The sequence below is a fragment of the Zeus faber genome (genome assembly GCF_960531495.2).
Source record: "Zeus faber genome assembly, chromosome: 9".
NCBI classification, from domain to species: Eukaryota; Metazoa; Chordata; class Actinopteri; order Zeiformes; family Zeidae; genus Zeus; species Zeus faber.
This window is the reverse complement of record NC_137197.1, coordinates 27,340,163-27,362,705: the sequence shown is the minus strand read 5'-3', so window position 1 is coordinate 27,362,705 and position 22,543 is coordinate 27,340,163.

Here is a 22,543-nt window from a genome sequence, read left to right as displayed (position 1 = left end):
TGAACAATAAATAATATTTATGATATGCCTCTTTGGGATACTTGATTCGGGTTGGCCAATAGAGACAATCAGTGGTCAATTATTTCTAAATAATGACTATCTGTTAATAATGACTGTTGTCACGGGCAACCACTTCTCCATCTGGATTCATGTCACTCGTATGCTATCACTAGCTAGTGGCGACATCTCGTGTTGCTACATAGAACCTACAATGGAAAACTTTAAGCAATGAATGCGGAATGTCCAATTTCACATAAAGAACATATGTCATATTACTGTAGTATTACTGTTCACCCTACAAAATAACTTGTCCTACATAATATGTAGGACAAGTTATTTTGTAGGGCGACTGGATTGCTACATTTTGTAGTGTTAACTACTTTTCTGTGGACTATCCTTCTAAGCGGAACGCTCAATATATTTAGTAGTCATAAAATAATTTAAAATCAATATTCCATCTCAATGTTTTATTTTAGATTTAGAAGGTAGTCTTGTAATAAGCAGGAGAATATTCAGCCAGATAAAGCCGGCCGGAGGGTTGAGTTTTACAGTTCAGAAAATACCTCCTGTAGTGGTCTTTCGAGCACTGTGGTTGTAAAAGTCTGTTGCTGAAGGAGCTTCTCTGTGATTGGTCAAAAATTGGGACCTCACCAAGATGGCTGCATGTGCAGATGCAACTGACGTCAGAACTCTATGGATTTCAAGTATTCAACGAACCGACAGACAATCTAAATTATATTTGTATTGGGGGCAGTTCCAACATGGCGTTGTCCAAGTTCCATCCAACTCGGCATTTCAATATTGTGGAACAGGTTTTGATCAACAATCGCAACCTCACCAAGATGGTGCCATGCACAGCGCGCATGTGAAAGTTGGAATACACACATGTACGTTACACATATCGTCGCGATTGGATTTTAACTAAAGGAATATAAGATATTAACTCTTAAACTCTTAAAAAAAATTGTTAAAGTATTACCAGAAGACAATGGGATTAAACAAAGTGCAGCATATTTAAAGTCATAAATATATACGGTTCTGGGGACAACTGACACGCTCCAGAGTAACTGCTACAAAATAAAAACCCAATAACATCACTGTCAGAATTCATAAACATTCCAGAAATATCAATGTATAATGATAGTAAAATACATCCCATGATGCACTTGGACACATTCTCAGTGATAGTACCTGGGATCATAGGGTGTTTCGGGTCTTTCAACTTCAGACACCCTCACCCAGGCGACCCGACCGGGAGTGATCAGTTCTGTGTCCAAGAAGCATTCATCCATGGCTTGTCCCTTCTGATCCACAGCCATCTAGAGGCTTTCTCCGCTGCATCTGAAGCTCTTCCGATGCCCTTTGCCTTTCTTTTGCACACACAGTGATGCCCAGGGGGCTATAGGCTCTGCACAAGGACCTCGGTGGGCAAACACTTTGCACGCCCCCCCTTTCTGCAGAACCTTTCCACCAGCTCTTCATATTTCTCCCTCTTCCTTTCTTAGGCCTCTTCCATTCGCTTCTCCCAAGGCACTGTGAGCTCCAACATGACCACTTGTTTGTTGATGTTTCAGAGAACAGCACAATATTCGGGCGAAGGGTGGTCTCTACGATGGCTTCGGGGAGTTTGAGTTGGATTTCCAGGTCCACCCTCATTTGCCAGTCGTGAGCTGACCCAAGAAGACCTGCCTGGGCTTTTGCGTGGGTTTGGATGTTATCCCGCTTTCAAGAATGCGATTTTTCGTCTTGATGGTGGGAGACGCTTGCTCTGGTCGATGGCGCTACAGATGGACTCAGCGATTACCTTCGGCACTTGGTTGTGTCACCAGCGGTACCGGCCTTCTCCCAAAGCTTTAGGACAAGCGTTGAGGATGTGCTCCAGGGTTCCTCTTCCTTTGCACAAGGGACATAATGGTGAGTCTACCTTGCCCCAACAGAAGAGGTTAGACGGGCTGGGCAGAATATCGTACACGGATTGAACGAGGAACTTGATGCGGAAGGGTTCAGCCTTCCACAACTCAGACCATGTGACCTTGTTGTGACCACTGCCTGTTCCCACCTGGTCCGTGCACCCTGCTGCCTCATTCCCACCATCTGGCTCGCACGCAGCTCCTCGACCCCAAGCTCTCACTTCTTTCTGGACCAAGTCCTGCCTCTCTTTCCTCTTTGCCTTGATGTAGTTGGTGGTTGGTATGCTGCCCCAGTCCTGCTCTGCCAACAGCCACAGATCCCAACAGCGCTCTGTGGCGTAGACGTGATTCCGTCTGGTCCACTGCTTCCGGTGCCCGCCACTTCTTTCCGGTCCTCACCTCAATGCCTGCCTTGGAGACTTTTGGATCCTTGGACTCCCTGTATTGTAACACCTCCCTTGCTCTGGCAACCTTGAACTCCTCACTAAGACTGTTGCAGGGGAGTGTCAGTTTATTACTGTTGCCATACAGGGCATTGCTGCTCAGGCTTCTTGGCAATCCCAACCACCTACGGAGGTGACAGCTAATGCTCCTCTCAATCCCCTCGACTGATGACAGTGGGAATTCATACACCAGCAGAGGCCACAGTATCCTGGGTAGGATGCCATGCCATCCAGGCTTTGTATTTCCCCGGTAGTCCTGATCTGTCAACAGTTTTCAGCCATCCCTCTAGTTCTTGGTTGGTTGCTCTGATGGAGGCAGCAGCCTTCAGAAGGAGAAGAAGAAGAAGAAGAAGAAGAAGAAGAATATTTAATTGTCACGCAACACACCACACTACAACACATGCATACACACACACACATGCACATGCTTTGGATGATGGCCTGTGAAATGTGGCCTCTGCATTTGACCCATCCTGGCTTGTCCTTCCTCCGGGGGGGCAGCCAGGAGCAGTGGGCAGCATTCGTCGATGTGCCCCGGGACCTGGTACCAAGTGGCTTCCTGGGACTGACGCGGTTGTAACTGTCAAGTCATCCATGAAAGGCCTGATGGGGGGCTGCCGGACTCCAGACGTGGATACTGGTCCTCTACACTCCACCTCAGCCGACTTGACCAGCATGTTCATGGCCAGGGCAAAAAGGGTCACTGAAATGGTGCAGCCAGTGATGATCCCTTTTTCCAGTCAGTGCCACTCCGATGTGATGGGCCCAGAAGTAAATCTCAGGCTAAAGATGTTATGATAATCCAAGATGAGGTCCTTGATGTTACTTGGGATGTGATGTTGTTCCAGTGCTGTTTGAACCAGTTTGTGAGGTATGGAGCCGAATGCATTGGCGAGGTCGAACCATAGCACTGCTAGGTCATCTTTTCCTTCTCCTGCCTCTCAGATGAGCTGTGTTACCACACCGCTGTGTTCTAGGCAGCCTGGTACCCCTGGAATTCCAGCCTTCTGCACAGAGGTGTCGATGTAATGATTCTTCAGGAGATACTATACAATCTTCCTGAATAATAATTATTGATAACAATAACCATAAGCAGTAACATAATACAAGAAACATGTATTCATTGTGTATTTTCATTCTTTTGTGTTTTTGGGTTCCCTTCCAGATGCTTCAAAGATACACACACTTACCTTTGTTTATTTATTTATAGGTTTATAAAATAAAGTTTTATTGTGGAGGCAGTTTTCTGATGATTTACAAAGTGCCATAAAAAATTCTCAATCCCCAAAATGGATAAATGATCATGATAAAGTCGTGCTCACAATCACAGTTTCTGTTAGAAAAGATTGGTGCCATTGTAGTATCGAACTCTGTTTGACCATTGAGATGGATTTCCCCCTCGCCCCGCCCCCAGTCAAATGCGAAGGGAGTGTGTGTTCACAAAAAGCTCACTCTCGAGATGTATGCTCATACCGCTGAGGTACTATGGGGAGCATTAAGGGTCAAATTCATTTTTTTTTATTTTTTTTTTTTTAGCAATTTGTTTCTGCAGAATGTTGTACAGTATTCTCGAAGTGAAAGGGAAATGTCATGACTGTCTAGTTGTAGTTTGAAAATGGGGAAACAGAACCTATGTTTGTCGTGTTTTTTATGTCTTTATTAACAGAAGGGGTTGGGCCAAGGCCTTTTGATTAGTTTGATGCAAAGGATTATGGGGCTGGGGATGTTATGTGTCTCCATTGTCTTTTATTTTGTGTTTTCAATCGTTCGGGATATTCTGTTGGCAATGGGCAGTGTTGTTTGTCTTTGGGGGGGTGACCCAGACTGAGTTGACTGTTGTTGTTGACTAGGACAGGACTGTGCTGTTGACTAACGTAGCTGGTTATGGCCTCAGGGGTTCTCTGTGTTAATGTTGTCTGTGAAAATAAATGGAAGCTGACCTTGCTGGTTGTGCGGTGTATGGAACGCAGGCAGTGGCTTATAAAAAGAAAGCTCTGTCTTGACCGAATTAATTTGTTTCACGGCGCAAACTCACTACATTGGGCAAGCTTGCCACATTGGTGTCAGAAGTGGGATATGGAACTAATTAATTGAGAGGCTGCACCGGAGATGGACCAGCTGACAAGTTGCGCCGCTCAACCTGATGGTGCCAGTGCACTGTGACTGAGAAAGATGGAATTTCTGGCACAAGATGGATGCCAACCCGAGATTGGTCTGGTGCAGCTCCCTGGATTTGCGCACCGGCTACTGGCAGGTGGAGGACTTTATCACCATAGCCAGCCCACTTCACTGCCTAACCAACAATGGCCACCCCTTTTGCTATGATGACACCTGCGACACGGCCTTCACCCAACTCCAGAGCGCCCTGATCAAGGCCCCTGTGCTGGCCTATCCTGATGCCCAGCAGCCCTTCATTGTGGACACTGATGCCAGTAATGTGGGGGTGGAGACTGTCTTGTCCCAAGGAAAAGGGAGTGAGGAGCAGGCGGTGGCCTACTACAGCCGGGCACTGAGCTGGGCCAAAAGATTTTAAAGATTATTTAAAAGATTATTACATTTCACTGCATATATGTATGGAAGTATGTATATGTATGTGACAAATAAAAATCTTGAATCTTGAATCTTGAATCTTGAAAAGAAACTATTGCATCACCCGGCAGGAGCTGCTGGCAGTGTTCCAGGCATTGCTGCACTTCCGACCATTCCAGCACGGCAATCTGTGACCAAAATTACAAGTATGTAAAAAAAACCATTCACTTTCATTAATTTTTGGTCTCTTTTTGGTCTTTGAGTTTCTTTCTTTTTTTCTCACTAAGATTCAGCATGCTGCACATACAAATTTCTCCTCTATCTTTGGCTTTTCTGCACACATATTGGAACCACCTTCCGCAGGCATCATAAGAGATCTGCAGTGCAAAAACATTTTAACAATTGTGTTATAATGTAACACAATTGTGTTGTGTTGAAGGGGGGGGTTCTTAGGGTACAAGAGTGAAGATATCCCAAAGTTTATTGAATCTCATTTGCTGTAAAATAGAAAAAGCTGTAAACTGATTCCAATTGTTGAAAAACTGTGGAAAAGCAATACAAAAGGCATGTCAGTTGTGCTGTGGACACTTTTCCTCAAAAGTAATAAACTAGACTAACTACTACCTAAAGTTTCCTAAATGTCCATTTACAGATACCCCTTGTCCTGCAAGGCAATTGGATCAAGACATTTACCATGAAATTCTTAATTATATATTTTATCATAGCTACCCAGAGGGTGCTACAAAGTCATAGAAATATGTCATTCGAAGAAGGGCTTCAAAGTTCATACTTGACGGTAAGTGAAAAGACACAGGGTGCAGTATCTGACAGTAACATCCTCAGCTGCCACGATGCGTCCCCCCTGTTATAATGGAGGGGGTTTCAAGACAAAGGTAAAACCTAAAAACATGGGTGATAATTTTTTGTTAAAAACAATTTATGTTGACCTTTTCTCAATAAATTGTGGTCAAAGTGGACTTGTTGGGACAGAAATCCATCAGATATACTGTAGGTCATTTACTCTTGTAAGAGTCACTTTACTCCGCTGAAGTAAAGTGGACAACAGACAGATGTTTGGCGGTGGTCTGGTCAGGAACTGCGTACGCCTCTGGTCACTTAGTGAAGTAGTCCATGGCCAGAAGGACATAGCCGTTCCCCCTGTTGGAGATGGAAAAAAGGGCCCAGGATGTTGATGCCCACCTGCTCTATGGGGGACCCTACCTGATACTGCTGCATCAGGGCATGTGAGCGGTGAGTTGGTCCCTTCTTGGCAGTGCAGGAGTCATATCGTTGAACGAAAAGGTTCACGTCCTGGCGACATCCTGGCCAGTAGATCCAAGACCAGAGTCAGCGGAAGTCTTGGTGACCCCAAAGTGGCCCGCCCCCACCGAGCCGTGGACAAGCTGGAGGACCCGAGGCCACAGCTGGCAAGGAACCAAGAGCTGGAGGATTTCACGGTGGCCCCCTAGGGCCTGCCAGCGTTGATGTTGGAGACCATTTTGGTGAGACTGAAACTCTGTGCATAGAGGGCCTTGGTCTCGGGGTCCAGTGCTGTCACCCCTGCCCACACTGGTCATTGGCCTGCCCCCACCCAGGCCTGGACACGGGAGAAGATGGGGTCCTGGCTCTGGTCCTGGTGGAGTTGCTGGGGTTCGCGGGTCTCCAGGTTGTCGTCGCCTGGTAGGAAGTCATTGCCGGGTGGGAGTCAAGGTCACTGCCGGGTGGCGGAGAGTCGTCTCCATCTGCTGAGGTGGTCTGGAGGGTGGCCACCCACAGAGTCTGCATCATCCGGTCCTCCACACACTGGCAGTATCGGCACGCCTCCACCTCGCAGGGGCGTCGGGACAGGGCGTCTGCATTGGTGTGGAGATGGCGTGGCCCGGTGGCGTTTCTCAAAGTCTAAGTCCTGTAGGGCCTCGAGCCACCGGGCCAGCTGGCCCTCCAGCTCCTTAAAGTTGAGGAGCCACATGAGGGAGGCGTGAGAGGAACTTTCCACCGTAGCGGTAGGACCGGAAGTGGCGAAGCCCCCGAATGACAGCCAACAGCTCGCGGCGGGTCACACTGTAGTTCCTCTCCAGTTGGCTGGGAGAGTAGCCGACCGGGGAAAGCACCGCACCAAGACCCACATTGCTGGCGTCTGTGTCTATTATGAATGGTCGTTGGGGGTCTGGGTAGGCCAGCACAGGGCCCCGATGAGCGCTGCAGAGAGTTTGACAAAGGCAGTAGCACAGTCCTCTCCCCACTGAAACGTCTGACCTTTCTGGGTAAGCTGGTGAAGTGGACCGGCAATGATGGCCGTCCTTTTTCTTGACTAGGACAGCCGGAGCTTCCCAGGGGCAACTGGATGGTTCGATGATGCCCGCCTCTACCATCTCCACGATCTTCTGCTCTAGCACCAACAGCTTGGCCAAGGGCAGACAATGGTGGCACAGGCGAATGGGGCAAGCATCTCTGGTCTCATTCTTCGCAGGGAAGATATCCGAAAACGCTTCCAGTAGCTCTCACAGCTGGCCCCTCCTGTCAGCCTCCAGATCCTCGCAGCTCCTCTCGAACAGATGATCCACTCCCTGCCTGGTCTCAGCTGACAGCTGTGGTGTGGAGGACCCCCGGGTGGCTGGCGGGGACGTAGAGGGTCCCCTGGTGGCTGGTAGTGATGCGGAGGCCTTTTGTGCCCCATCTTCACTGCTGGCGTGGAGTGTCACAGTCCCTATGCGCAGGTAAAGCTTTGACCTAGGAAAATCCTCTATAGCCTACCACTTGGCCGACAGGTCCAGTCTGATGATGCAGGGGTCCTGGATGGTGGCCTGCAGGAACTGGTGGTCACTCCTGCAGCCGGCAACAGACACATGGAGTGACCCCTTTCCACGCATTCTCGCTCTTCCGGCAGTCACTGTCGTGTTGCGAAACTTCGTGGGCCTCCATCCCCGTGGCAGACGACCAGCAGTGCCTTGCAGAGTTCCAGGGCGGACCAAGTAGATGGTGGACCCCGCATCCACCAGGGCTCTGCCAGCGGGTGCCATCCAAGCCACAGTCCAGGTACGCATCAAGTTCAAGTCTCTTATGCTGGCCTACAGAGTGATTGCTGGGAATGCTCTCGTCTACTTAAATGCTCTTGTAAGAGCACATGTTGCCCCCCGGATGCTGCGCTCGTCAAATGAGCGTCGCCTGGCTCTGCCGGCCGTACAGCCACGGCAATCCAGGCTATTCTCATTTGTAGTTCCACGTTGGTGGAACGAGCTGCCAAAAATGACCAGAGCAGGGACCTCCCTCTCTGTCTTTAAAAAGCACTTGAAGACCCAGCTCTTCAGTGAGTACCTCCTCTCCTAACCAAAAATTACTTAGCACTACCTAGCAGTATTTATTGTTACACTAATGTTGTTGTTACACTAATCTCTGTCGCAATGTAGCTTGAATGTTATTTTCCCTTGTAAGTCGCTTTGGATAAAAGCGTCTGCTAAATGACTAAATGTAAATGTAAATGTAAATGTACAAGTCCGTGTGCCGGCCCAGCCGGCTGAGCCGCCATTGGGCGCTAGTGGGAGGTGTGTGGGTGGGCAGCGGTCCCCTCGTTGCGCTTCCCTGCTCTAGTTTGATGACGGCTGGGGCTCCAGGCATCGTGGAGCCGGGGCCAGGCAATAGCGTGCAATGTGGCCTGGCTCCCCACATCCGTAGCAGTCCCCAGTGGACTGCCAAGCCGGCCTCCCCATCTGTTGCCTCGGTCCCGGTGGGTGAACAGGGCTGGCTTGCCGGGTTACCTCTTCCCCATCGCTGTCATGCTGGTCCACACATGATGACTTGCAATTGGAGAATGCTCCCCCGTACAAAACACGTGCTCGACACGTTCTGCTTCAGTTAGGGCCACTGTCAAGGTCCTTGGTCCGTCAAGGCAGATGTGTTCGCAGAGGCATTCTGGACGTAGCCCCCAGATGAGGGCTTGGAGAGCAAGTTCTTCCTGTGTTTCTGCATCAAAGGTAGGATACCGGTGCCATGTGTAGAGGCTAAGGTCCACAGCGTACGCACCCAGGCTCTCTCCAAGTCCCCTCCGGCAGTTGACAAGCTGATCCCTAACATCTTCAAGTTAAATCCGGTGACCAAAATGATACTGTAATGCCCTCTCAATGGCTGGCCAGTCGAGCTTTTCCTCTGGCTGCCGGTCTATGAGAATTTGTAGCGCTTTTCCTTCCAGGGAGAGAGCAACGTGAACAGCAGTTTCCTCAGCCATCCAGGAATTAAGTTGAGCAGCCAGTCGAACCTGGATGAGTTAGTTTTCTATGGGCTCCTCTCCACCAAACCGCGGCAACTTAGTGGTTCTCCATCGGGCGCCATCCTCTGTCACTCTCGCCGATTGTAGTCTAGCAACAGGATCCTCTGCTCCTCTTCTCCGCGCCATTTCAGAGGTGGCGATGTCCAATTGACTCACCATTGATCGCGGGGCGCTGGACCCATCTGGTAGGTCGCCGTTATCTTGCTCTCTCTAGCACTCCAGGGAGGGGGTGTGAAGTCACTGCTTCTCACGTGGCCGTGCCACGCACTCATTGACTTTTAGGCGGTGGAGAAATTTATCCTTCTCCCTATTGTAGACATTTGTAAGTCCCACTTCTGACACCAATGTAGCGCGCAGCGAGGGGAGATGGAGAACGACTCGAGTTGTTCCAGTGGTAAAACAAGAATGTGTTTTTTTATACCAACTCTCAAACAACTCTTGACCAACTCTAGCAGGAAGTACATCTTACCAACCCCTGTTCCCTGTGGACTCTCACCTAATTTCCTTCCCTTCACCCCAGGGCACTCTGGGAAATGCAGTCCACTATTACCCCGGGACGCTACAGTATTACCAGAAGACAAGTAGATTTAAAAAAGCGCAGCAGACAGTAGGATACTATTGCAGGCTTCTTGCACAGCATCACAGACATAAAGCATGCATGAGCAACGCAAATACATTATTTCAACTTCTCTATCTAAACTTCCCTCTGAAGAATTTCACCATGGTATGGTCTTCTCTTTGGACATGCATGGCAAGTTCTCCACATCAGCCAGCTAGCAAACACTGGTCAAGCTGAGAAATGCTTCCAAGCGTAAGCCTAAGTAAGTACACCTATTGTTTGTCGTTTATATAGCGGGTTACACTTTATGTTATGTAGTAGTACCACACATGCTCTTTCTTTACGTTATCATACTAGCACAATGCCTAATGCTTATGGAGGTACGAGGTAGGTGTTGCATTTGTTACGCCGATAATGGAACGTCATTGAATTGCAAGAATGTTCCATTGCTGACAACACGACCAAATTAAATCAGTGAAATATACCCAATCCTATTTAATAAATTCCCTAAGGAGCCGGCACATGTACGAAGAACACAGAAATTGTAGTTATGGTAGAGGTGTCCTTCCTGGACACTGTGACTGACCTTAACATCCAAGAGGAAGCTGTTGCCAAAATAACCTTAGCCGCTTTTACAGACAAGCACATATGCCTGTCGTGTGGGGGGAAACAAGACACCTTCAACATTAACGGCCAATTTCACCGCTGTCAAAGCTGTAAGGGTAACCAACTCAGTGCTTTATACAGTACTAGACAAACATCAGTGGCATTCTAAAACTAAACAATGACAGAATGCTTACTGTTACAGTAACAGTGCCAATGTCTGTACTGCAGAAGTCCTTGGAAAAGTACATGTGATGCTGTTACTATAGAGAAACATTTTCTGCAGGGTGGCTACTTGTGTGCCACCTACACTGAGACCAGTATAGTCACTAACATTATCAACATTGACCTGGATAAAACATCAACAGCAACTACACCAGATGCTGTGAAAAATAAGTTGTTGATTCACAGGAAAAACTGACAGATCAGTGATTTATGGATGTCATTGATCCGACGCGCTCACAGACAAGATGAATAAAATGTGTATTCAGGGCAGTTCTGACATGCCATTTGATCCAGATCGGTCCATTATTGTGGAATAACTTTTTTTTTATCATTTCCACAATCTGCGCTTATGCGCAAATGACTGCACGCACAGGTCTTGTGATGGTACTGCAGTCTAGTGATTGTTCAACAATCAAAACTTCAGCAAGATGGCGACACGTACATATTTAACTGACGTCAGAACTTTATGGATGTCATGGATCCGATGAAGCCACTGACGAAATGAAAAAGCTGTGTATTCGGGGCAATTCCAACATGGTGTTGTCCACGTTTAATCCAGATCAGTTCATTATCATCGAAGAAGTTTGTGATCAACAATTGCTACCTCACCAAAATCGCGCCACGCACAGATGTATGCAACGTTGAAATCCTTGCGTGCATGCGCAATGACGGAGTACACAGATCACGTGATGGTACTGCAGTCTAGTCAACAAAAAAAATCTCCAAGATAACAAAACGCACAGATATAGTTGCAAATGGACTTTAACTAAAGGAATATAATAAACAAACTCTTAACTATACAAAGTTGAAAAGTGACAGGTATTATTTTGTTACTATTAAACTTTATTATGTTTAAAACAAATTAAATTAAAGTATTACCAGAAGACCATTGAATTAATCAAAGTGCAGTGTATTAAATGTCAGAAATATACACGCTTCTGAGGACAACTGACACACACTAGAGTAAGTTCCACAAAATAAAAACCCAATTACAACACTATCAACATTTATAGACATTCCAGAGATATCAATGTATACAATCTTACTGATTTATAATTACTGGTAACAATAACCATAAGGAAATTCATAATAGAAGGAACGTGTATTTATTGTGTATGTTTTAAAATATTTTCATTATTTTGGGGTTTTTGGTGTAGCCCACTACACAAAATTAATTTCATTATATATCCTCTACATTTTAAGTTAGTTAAACCATGTACCTTAGTTTATTTACTGATAGATTTATGAAATACATTATTATTGTGAAGGCAGTTTTCTGTTGATTTACAAAATGCCATAAAATAATTCCGTTCCCCAAAATGGTTTACTAATCGTGATAAATAATATGATAAAAAATATGTGATAAAATGGTAAAAATAACAAAAAAACTTCCTCTTTGGCTTGACAGATATTCTGTCAGACAGAGCCACATGTGTCATATCCAGCCTATGATAGGCTAGAACCAGCCTTGACAACCACACATTGATTGATTGACACACATACAGACAAATCAGTATTGAATTCAGACATTGTTATTGTTTATGTTTGCTACAGGATGAAAAACTGGGCAATGATGGCGCTGGGAAATATTAATGTTACTTAGGGAGGATAGCATTAATATTAGTATGTCAGCACTGCGTAGGCATGTCAAGTTGTTGGGATTGTTCAGACAGAAAGCCCAGTCTGACCTCTTCGAAGTCGCTCTCTTCCTGCAGGAGCAGTTCAATTCAAAACGGGATGCTTCATGCATATAAATTCATGCATTTGAAATGCATGCAAGCTGGCTTGATGTTGTCCCGGTTTTCAGCACAATTAAAATAATAATAATAATATTTGTGGCAGACGAGGGGGGCATGGTTAAGCCACGGTCTGTGGGTAACGGCGCTGGCTTCCGCCTGCCACGGCGCAACTGTACTGTGTCTGCCTAATCAGCCTCATTAGCACTGATTGGCCGGACCTGGCTGGAAGAGCTTTATTATGTGGTTTTTTTTCTTGCAGTTGGGATCGCGTGGTGCAGGAGGCATGTCCCTGTGGACCAGATCTCAAGACAGACCCTGACGATGATTAATATAATTCTGTTTCATGTTCTCGTTTTGGCCAGTGAGCCTTTTTGTTTCTTCTACCTTTAATTAAACCCTGCCGTGTCCAAAGTGCCCCCTTTAGGCCAACCAGATGCAACAAGTGGCACTAGATTCAGTCGGGAAAACTGGACTTGGGAACCAAGTTTTGTGAAAATTGGACTAAGTTTTCAGAAGACAAACCTACTTCCTGTTTAAGTGGTGACGTCGCCAATACGTTTGCACCTGTGGTGACCTTGTGGTGGTCTTGGTGCTGGAGGACCCTGAAAACACCACTTGGGTGGTGTATGGTAGGCGAAACTGCCACACCCGTTTTGAACTTATGGGGTAATTACAAGACAAGAATTATTAATTACAAATAATTTTGCATCCCACATTCACTCCTACCGACACTTTAGGACGCCGTCCTATAAGACACAGGTACACATTGTGTTTCAGCGCTTTGGCTTTATTAGGTGAAATTTCTAGTGCGTATATCAGTCATGGGTGAACAACAGTTCTGTGATTCAATGCACAATGTCATTGTATTCCAGGAAAGAAGGAGACAGGTAGATAGCGTATCAGAAAAAAAAAATGTGGGGGAGCCTTCAAGAGGAAGTTAGAGATTGAATGAGAGAATAAGAAGAGCTACTATAGGTTTGGGGTCTGATAAGTTCCTCCTCTCCTCTGGCATTGGAGCAATTCTAGTACCTCACACATGCGCCTGTCTTCTTCATACAGGTCAGTTGGGGTCCAGGTTGATAGGGGAATTCCTAACAGCGGTAGCTTTTCTTATACTGTTATGTGAACTTATAGTCTATACATCGTGACATCTAATATTAAAACTGCATTTCGGTGTTTGAAAGTTTCCTTTTTTCAAGCAACCTAATCCTATACTGGCGTGATGATATCAACTTATCGCTAACACATTTATTGCCAACCTACTTCCAGTACTACAAATGGCTTGGTCGTGCCACAAATTCAGAGTGTCATGCAAACTTGTAGGCTGGTGTCCCAAACAGCGAGTAGTAGGTCCTTTGAGTGAGAATAGCCTCAGCTATACTCAGTTTCATTGGACCCCATATCAGATACCTTGCACCTTGTCATGAGACTAGACCTTAGCAAGTTCCCCAATTGCCTTGATGTAACTATGCATCAAAATCACAGAATGCCAATTACATGCAAATAGGCAAAAGACATTTCAAGAAGGACAAAATGGTTTAGAGCAACCTCTGAAGAGGACTTCAGAATCATTAAACATTGCTGCGGTGCATCTTGACTTGGATGGCTATTTGCAGCAGCCTTACCCTTGATGGACGAACGACTCTCACGCAAATGAAAATGACTGATACATGGAAGACCAACTTGTGTATTTTCCCCCTGTGGAAGGATCCGGGGCACAAAGTGCGACAGGTCAGTCTGTGATTTACGGATGATTGAATCCGAGCGTTGGCCACTCTGGCGATAATGTCCGGAGGTATGGTGGTCATATGAGACCAGCTGCTGAACGTGCATCCACTTAACTCAACTCCGGCTTTCCCACCCCACCCTCCACCAATGTGAATCACAGGACAAGGAGGGTATGTGTGATTGGAAGGGATGTGTGTGGATGCATGTGTGCTTGTATCTGAGCACATATTTCTGCGTATATAAATTTGTGTTGTGATGTGCACATGTGTCGCTATACGCAACCCTGCAGGTCATAAATCCCTCGTCCAATGGTAATTTTATAATTCCCAAGTTGATTTTTCCCCGTGGTGGTATTTGTATAATTGTCAAGGACCCGCTGGCATGAATATCACGAGAGAATGATTTGAGAGGGGCTGTGGTTTGTATTGGCTCAAGAGGCTGCATACTTGTTCAGTCTCATTGAACCTTAAGTAACCTTAAGCCATTGAAACCATCTTAAGGTTGCTACCTCGGTACAATCATGCAATCTTTTTTAGGTTATTCTACTGAACGATGACGTCGCACCCTCATTCCCCAAAGATATTCCCCCAAAGTTTAGAGTCTAAAAAAGGTAAAGAAGAGTTTTAAAAAGTTTAAAGGTAAGATAGAAGTAAGAGATGGGATATAGGGGAAAAAATCTGGATGTGATTTATGGCCAACAGTTTAAGAAACTTACGGTGAATGTTTATTTCCTCCTTCAGAAGTCGTTTGTGTGACAACTGGTACCCATGGTTGAGGATCATTGTGTATGATCTAAAAATACTTTGTGTAAGTATTTTTTTAAATGGAGAGATATTTGGCCAACAGTGTAAGAAACCCATGGTGAATAGTTGTGTGTATGTGTATCTAGGCAATTCTAGAACGTGGATGAGAAAGAAACAGTTATTGTGAAGAATGGCAATGCAGGCAAGAAAAGTTACATGATAGTAAAATCCACGACTCCACTGAAATAAGAAAATAATTTGCTGATTCTGACCCTGTTTTTAATTTATTTCATTATTTTAATTATTTTATTATTCAACTTTGTATTTGCATTTTGTCTTGCTTGCTTTGCTTTTATTGTCAATATCTTATGGCCTTATTTTAATGTAACGCACTTTGAGTTATGGTGCTTTACAAATAAAGGTCATTATTATTATTCACACTTCAGTATTATGTTTGTATTTTCTTCAGCAAACTATGAATAAGGACTATGATCATGTGTTATGTATGAGTGGGTGAATGTGGGGTATTTACTATAAGAAGCTTGCAGTGCTTTGAGAGAGAGCCAGAGTGGCCACAGTGTCAATCTACCATTCATGACTGGTCTGTAAAACAGTATGTATAATAAAATAAAACATTTGCACAACCACCAGAATGTGTACTTGTTAATACAGAAGTGTATGTTTACTGTGATTTTTTTTGGGTGGTTTATAAGCTTATTGGCAATTTCTGTTTACTGTTTAAGACTTATTTATTATTATTTATTTAATGTCACCATTTCTTTCTTATGTTCATCTTTCTGGTTCAATGATTATTTCACAAGTTATTGTATAGGACCGTATATTTTATTTTTGGACATGGCCTGCCTTATTTTTATCTTTTATTTTTTACTTTATTATTGTGTTGCCTGTTTTGATGTGAGCTGTTGAGACAATTACAATTTCCCTCTATCTGCCTGCCTATTTTACTCTATTTTGTCCTATGAAATGTCTGTTTATTTTTGTTCTAAATTACAGTTAGGTTTCTCAAAAAATACATTTTAATTGAAGTTGGAGATGGGTCTTATTTGTAAATATTGATAAATGTCCTGCTCGGCTTAGCATCTTTTAGAAATCTCTGGTAAGTTTAATGCAACGTCATTAAACACAGTTTTGCAGACACGGAGGCGTGGTTTAGCTACAGTCTGCAAGTGATGGCTAAACAGCCTCATTAGCGCTGATTAATCAGACCCGGCTGGGAGAGTTTTCTTACGTGTTGTTTTGTCTTACAGTGGGGGTCACGTGGTGCAGGAGACATATCCCTGCAGACCAGATTGTGAGGCACACGTTCTGATCATTGCATTATTTCTTTATGTTCACTTTTTGGCCAGGGACCCATGGAAGGAACACTGGAGACGAACCGCTGGCTGCGGAAGCGCATTGCTGAGCTGGAAGACGAGCGCAACTTCAACTTCCGCCATGGCCAGCTGGACCGCTTCCTCACCGGTGTGAGCTCCTGTGATGACGGGGCAGACCCATGGCGGCCAGCAAAACTCCTGGCCCCTGGCCGGTGCAGGGCTGGGTTCCAGTGTCCACACCACAGCCATCGCTGGGAGGCAGGAGCGCCACGGGGAGGATAAGGTGCCAAGGCATGCTGTGACAAGCAACGCCTGGTTCGACCCGGGGCTTTGGTGAAGGCATAAGAAGCGCATAATGTGAAGGCTGCGGTTCGTTCCCGCCTGTCGCACTCCCTGATTTTGGGTACGGATTGGCCAGGGTTTGACACTTTAATAAGTGAGGCTGGGGTAGTGTGCTCATGGTCAGTAGGGAAATGTTCAAGATTCAAGATTCAAGATTTTTATTTGTCACATACATATACATACTTTCATACATATATGCAGTGAAATGTAATGCAATGCACCCGGTGATAGCACACAATATGTCCTAGGAAAAAAAAAAAAAAAAAATTTCTTTCTATAGGCCGACTAACTGACTCCTAAAACGTAATACAGTAAGTGGAATACTTATAGAATAAAATAAAAAATATAAAGAATAAAATACAATAAAAATAAAAAGAAATAAAATGGAATAGAGAGAGGGAATATGCCTATGTATATACAGATATGTGCATTAAAGTGGCATGTGACTTAAAGTGGCATGTGAATGTGAATAGAGTGAGGTAGTGTTTGGGATAATACAGCACAGTATACAACAGTACGGCGCAGCAATACGGCATCAAGAACAACCCTGAACAGTGACACAGTATGCGTTACAGTATGCTACATACAGTACAGTAGGTAGTGGAGCCTAGTGTATGGCTCAGTTAGGACCCCTGGTGAGGTCAGCATTGACAGTTCTTATGGCTTGCGGGAAGAAACTCCGTCTCAGTCTCTCTGTTCTCGCTGCGTGACTGCGGAGGCGCTTGCCTGACCGCAGCAGCTGGAACAGTCCGTTGTTGGGGTGATGAGGATCCTTCATGATCCTGCGAGCTCTGCTACTACACCTCCTGGTGTATAACTCCTGCAAGGGGGGGGTAGTTCCAGTGGTACGTTCAGCTGAACGCACCACCCTCTGCAGGGCCCGCCTGTCCTGGGCAGTACAGTTCCCAAACCAGGCAGTGATGTTGCCTGTCAGGATGCTCTCCACTGCTCCAGAGTAGAAGGACTTGAGGATCCTCACCGAGACCCGGAATTTCCTCAGCTGCCTGAGGTGGTAAAGACGCTGCCTCGCCTTTCTCACCAGAGTGTCTGTGTGTACAGTCCATGTTAAGTCCTCTGTGATGTGGACTCCCAGATATCTGAAGCTGCTCACCCTGTCGACAGAAGTCCCATTAATCCACAAGGGCGCGTGCGTCCTCGATTGTGATTGTGAGTGTGGTGTGGCATGCGGTGATGCTGAGGGGCCGTTAATGGTTGCTACAGGGTCAAGAGCGGAGGAGGATCCTGCTCGGGCCTCCCCAGTCCCAGTGGTCCCCTCCACGGATGATTTTCCACTAGAGAAATTGTGGGACAATACCCTGCGTGTGGCCTTTGATCATGTAGCTATAATCGATAGTTAATTGGTGCACCCAGACGCCGTGCTCACTCACTCTGTATTCCTCTGTGATTAGGGACAGGTTGTATCGAGTGAGCCGTGACACTCCCGAGAGGACAGCAATTTACCCAGTTGGTGGTTCTGAAAAGCCACCATAACTGATGGCCGGTCGCCTCGGACATAATAAAACACTCTAGGCATTAATGGCCCGCTTCTATTGGCCGAGCATTTGGGCAGATGTACGTTAATGGTGCGCCGCATGACCCGAGTACAGATTCATCAATCCTCCGGCTACACTAACCACTCCATTGAGGCCCCTCCCCCTAGTGGAGGCGAAATACTCGGTATGGTATGGGTATCATTCTGTTTCAGTCCTAGTGGACTATGCTCCCTACCTCCAGCTCCAAATTGCTCGCGAAGTGGCAAGGGCCCTTCGTGGTCACACGTCATTGGGGAGGTCGAGTATGAGGTTGTGTGGTCGGACAGGGGCGGGGTGACTCAGATTTATATTTATAATTAACCTCCTAAAGGAGTGGAAGGAGCAGGTGTCCGTGTCTCTAGTCACGGGAGTGACCGAGGGAGATGAGTTGGGGCTGGAGGTTCCAAAATCGACAGATCCCGATCCCAGTAACCATCTCTTGCCTGGCCAGAGCACGGATGTGGCCGGGTTACAACGGCAGTTTTCTGATCTCTTCTTCCCCCTGCCAGGCTGCACCTCCCTCATTCACCACCATGTGGAGACTGAAAGTAAGCTCCTGGCTGTACCTCCTACCCGAACATAATGCAAGGTAATGCAGGCAGAATTGAAGCCCATGCTGGAGGGAGGGGTGATAGAGGAGTCTACAAGTGCCTGGTGTAGTCCCGTCATGCTGGTAGATAAGCCTGATGGATCGGTCTGCTTCTGTGTAGACTACGAAAGGTGAACGTGGTGTCAAAATTCAATGTGTATATGATGCCCCGGGTCAACAAGCTGCTTGACCTGTTCGGCACGGCTGGTTTTTTCACGACACTGGATTTTACTAAGGCCTACTGGCAGATTCCCTTGTCGCCAGAGTCCAAGGAAATATCTACTTTCTTCCCTGAAGGTTGGCCCCAGCCACCCGTCAGAGACTCATGGACTGGATCCTGCATCCGCACACGGCATACTCTTACCTAGATGAAGTAATTATTCACACTAACACCTGGGGAGGCACATGCAGCATGTGAGCCAGTCCTCAAGTCCCTGAGGCCGGCCAGGCTCAACACTAACCCTAGGAAGTGTGCAGATGGGCGGTGGGAGGTGAGGTATCTGGGGTACCATTTGGGTGGAGGACTGGTTAGGACTGGCTAACCCATGACGAAAAAGGAGGTAAAGCAGTTCTTAGGGCTGACAGACTATAGGAGGTTTGTAGCCGAATTTTCGGAGCTAACCAGCCAAATGAACAAAGTGAAACCAGCTCTCTGTGTCAAGCCAGTGCTGTGTACACCTAACTCTTCTCTCCCTTACTGCTTGCAGACCGACGCATCAAACAGAGATCTGGGAGCAGTGTTGTCCCAGGAGGTGGAGGGCAACGACTGACCTGTGCTGTACATCAGCCGAAAGCTCTCCTAGCGGGTGTCCAGGTACAGCACCGTTGAGAAGGAGTGTCTCCCCCTCAAGTGGGCAGTCGGCACCCTCCAGTACTACCTCCCGGGGCGTCCTTTCACCCTCCGTTTGGATCATGCCCTGCTACAGTGGCTCCACAACATGAAGGTTTCCAACGCGCGGATCACCGGTTGGTACCTGGCTCTTCAGCCCTTTAAGTTAAAGGTAATCCATAGGCTGGGGACCTAATCAGCCTCATTAGGACTGATTGCTTGGATCCGGCTGATAGTTTTCTTATGTGTTGTTTTGTCTTGCAGTGGGGATCGCGTGTGCAGCAGATCTGTCACGTGGTGCAGGAGATCTGTTGGCACCTCAATGCCCAAAAGTCTCCGTCTCTCTCCCTGAACCCTTATGTGTGGGAAGAGTCGCCCACACACTGCTAATCAACATATCAGTGCTTTATATCTAAAATGGAATAGAAAGGTAAACATTCATGAACAGACTTTTACTTTGAAAAGCAGAATATTGTCAACCATTACTCTTTCAGTTTTTATTGTTGGTAGCTTAATCCTACATTACCACTTGCACAAATCATTTTGTTTACTTCTTAATTTGGTCCTTTCTTATCATGTGTGTTTTAATTAGGGGCCCTCTGAATTCTGCTACAATATACATGTACAGCTTTCCCCACAGCAGTCTGGGGATTTTTTTTTATCAGCCAACAGCAATTGAAGAACTTTGAACCTAACCTGGTTTTCCCGTGCACGTGAGAAAAACATGGGAGTCTCTCTCCCCTGGCAGCACTTGTATTGTCACGTGTGAGGGAGGCATAAACCCAGTACCCTCCACTGGTTTAATGTTTAACTTGTATTGTTACAAACTGTATTTTAACCCCTATTGACTGTTGTTGAGAAAAAAAAAACTTCTGAAAAAAGAACTTCTAGATCGGTCCTCTACGCCGGACAAACAAAACACTGATAGCAGTTACGTTTTATTTTTCTTCTTTGAACCATGTGGCAAAAACAACATTAAAACTTTATTTAAAAGACTAAAGAAATCCTAAAATATTATGTGATTACATTTGATACACATCAAATGACATCCGTGATCATCGTGTGGATGTACTCAAATTGTTCCAGAGTTAGAATTAATCACATACGATTTTCCGTTGTTGATAACACAGACCTTGGTCACAAAGACTAAATAATAAATATGATAACTTTGAAAAAAGGCTTTTTTTTTTTTTTTTTTTGAGGCCGATGACATTGTTCACTGGAGACTGGGTGTCCCATGACAAATGCAAAACCCTAACATGCAATGGTGGGAAAGATTACTTCACCATCAGGTTTTCCCCAAATCAATTCTCTTTATAAGGGAGAACCCTAATATGGTCGCCACGTGGATACACATTCACAACGCCTCCCTGATAGAGACAGAGAAACTGCCATGTTGGAGCCATTTGCTTTGGACCAACCAATGGGAGACGCTGTACCTGTTCACCCCCATCTAAGATTTTTCTCAGCAAAGTAGCCCCTTCACTGGCCTGGCACAAAACATTTTTTGAATAGAAAAAAGAAAACCAACCAATATTTTAACACATTTGTAATACCCCCTGCAGTACCCCTGTAGTATCACTAGGGACACTGCTCAATACAAATGGACAATCTATAGAAATAATAGCAGACATTTGAGGCTCAGAGAAAATACACGGCTCCTTATTATGTGGATTCGAGGTGCGAGAACAAACTGCTAATTGGTCAGAACTTGGTATTATATCTCGAACAGGGATGTGAAGGACAGCTATTTCTCATTTTCCCTCTTGCTGAGTTGTTCTGCCCCAGTGAATTGTATGGACAAAAATATCACACAATCACACAATGTCACACAAAAATATCTTGCATATATGAGAAAGAGTTGGTCCAACGTGAACTTTGGCCACGCACAAGAGATATCGCTAACATGCCGTGCAACCAAAGGAGCCATTTTGGACTAAACACACTGTCGCTTCTGCATTTAGCTTGTAATCTATATTTGGAGAGGCCACAGACAAAAATAAATAAATAAAACGGAAGGTTTACTTTACTTTAAAGCAAACATTTACTTTACAGCAAAGAGTTCAGACACCTCTCTCTGTGAGTGTTTACAGCCCTCGGTGGAAGAGTGATGCTTAGATGGCCTTTGCTTGGTGCACCAAGGCAAACACAGAAAAGTGTATCTTCTTAACTTGTACAAAATGTGCTCAGGCGTGAAAACGAGGCTCTATCATCCCAATTTAGTTTAAGCTTAATAGTCTGAACATTTTTGGAATAAAATAATAATAAAATACTAAAGTAGAATAAAAAGTAAAAATAAATAAATAGATTGTCAAACATATACAAATAGCCAAAAAGAATACAAAAATAAAAAACAGAAAATATTCAGATAAATAAAAAAATATACAGAATATACAAAATGCAATACTATGCACAGGATAAATTATTGTTCTGGGTATACAGGCTATAAATTAAAAATTAGTTATTACTATGTACTAACTAACTGGTTGCATGTAGGCCCAAATAAATGTAAAATATTTTCATAAAAGTTTTTAACTTTTCTGCTGAAATGATCTACACAGCATAGTGCTGTCGCCATAAAATATGGAATGCAGCCAATTTGAGCAACAACAGATACTCAGCAACGACATTGAGACTTCTCAATTCAAAATGCTTGTAGCAAAGGACCAGTTTGTGTTGTGTTGACTCGCATGAGAAACCGTCACTGTCGGCCAGGGTCAGTAAGCCCACAAGACATCCTCCATCTCTCCGGCCCTCTTGAGTTTATTGCAGAGGCCAGTCAGCGCTTAATGTCATTAGGCAGGCCAGTCATGGCAAGTCGTGGCACATGATCTTGGCTCCACTGGAGTGGAAACGGAATGGCGCGTGTATTTGATTTTGCATCTCAAATGAGTTAACCACATTTTTCGAGGTAACGTGCTAGTGAAAAAGGCACAAACCGTCGGCCCTGTGTCACTCGGCGCCCCTGATTCCGATGCACATGATGGCTCAGTTACGCAAGCACGGACACACGGGCCTACTCACGCCCACAGAAACAACATGGTGAACCATCGTACTAAATATCCGGAGGACATTTTCTGACTGGGGTCAAATCTTCAAGTCTCTGGGTAGCAGCAGCAACAGTCCCTGCTTTCTTTTAGTGCATTTGTCCTTCATGCCTGAATCCCAACACAG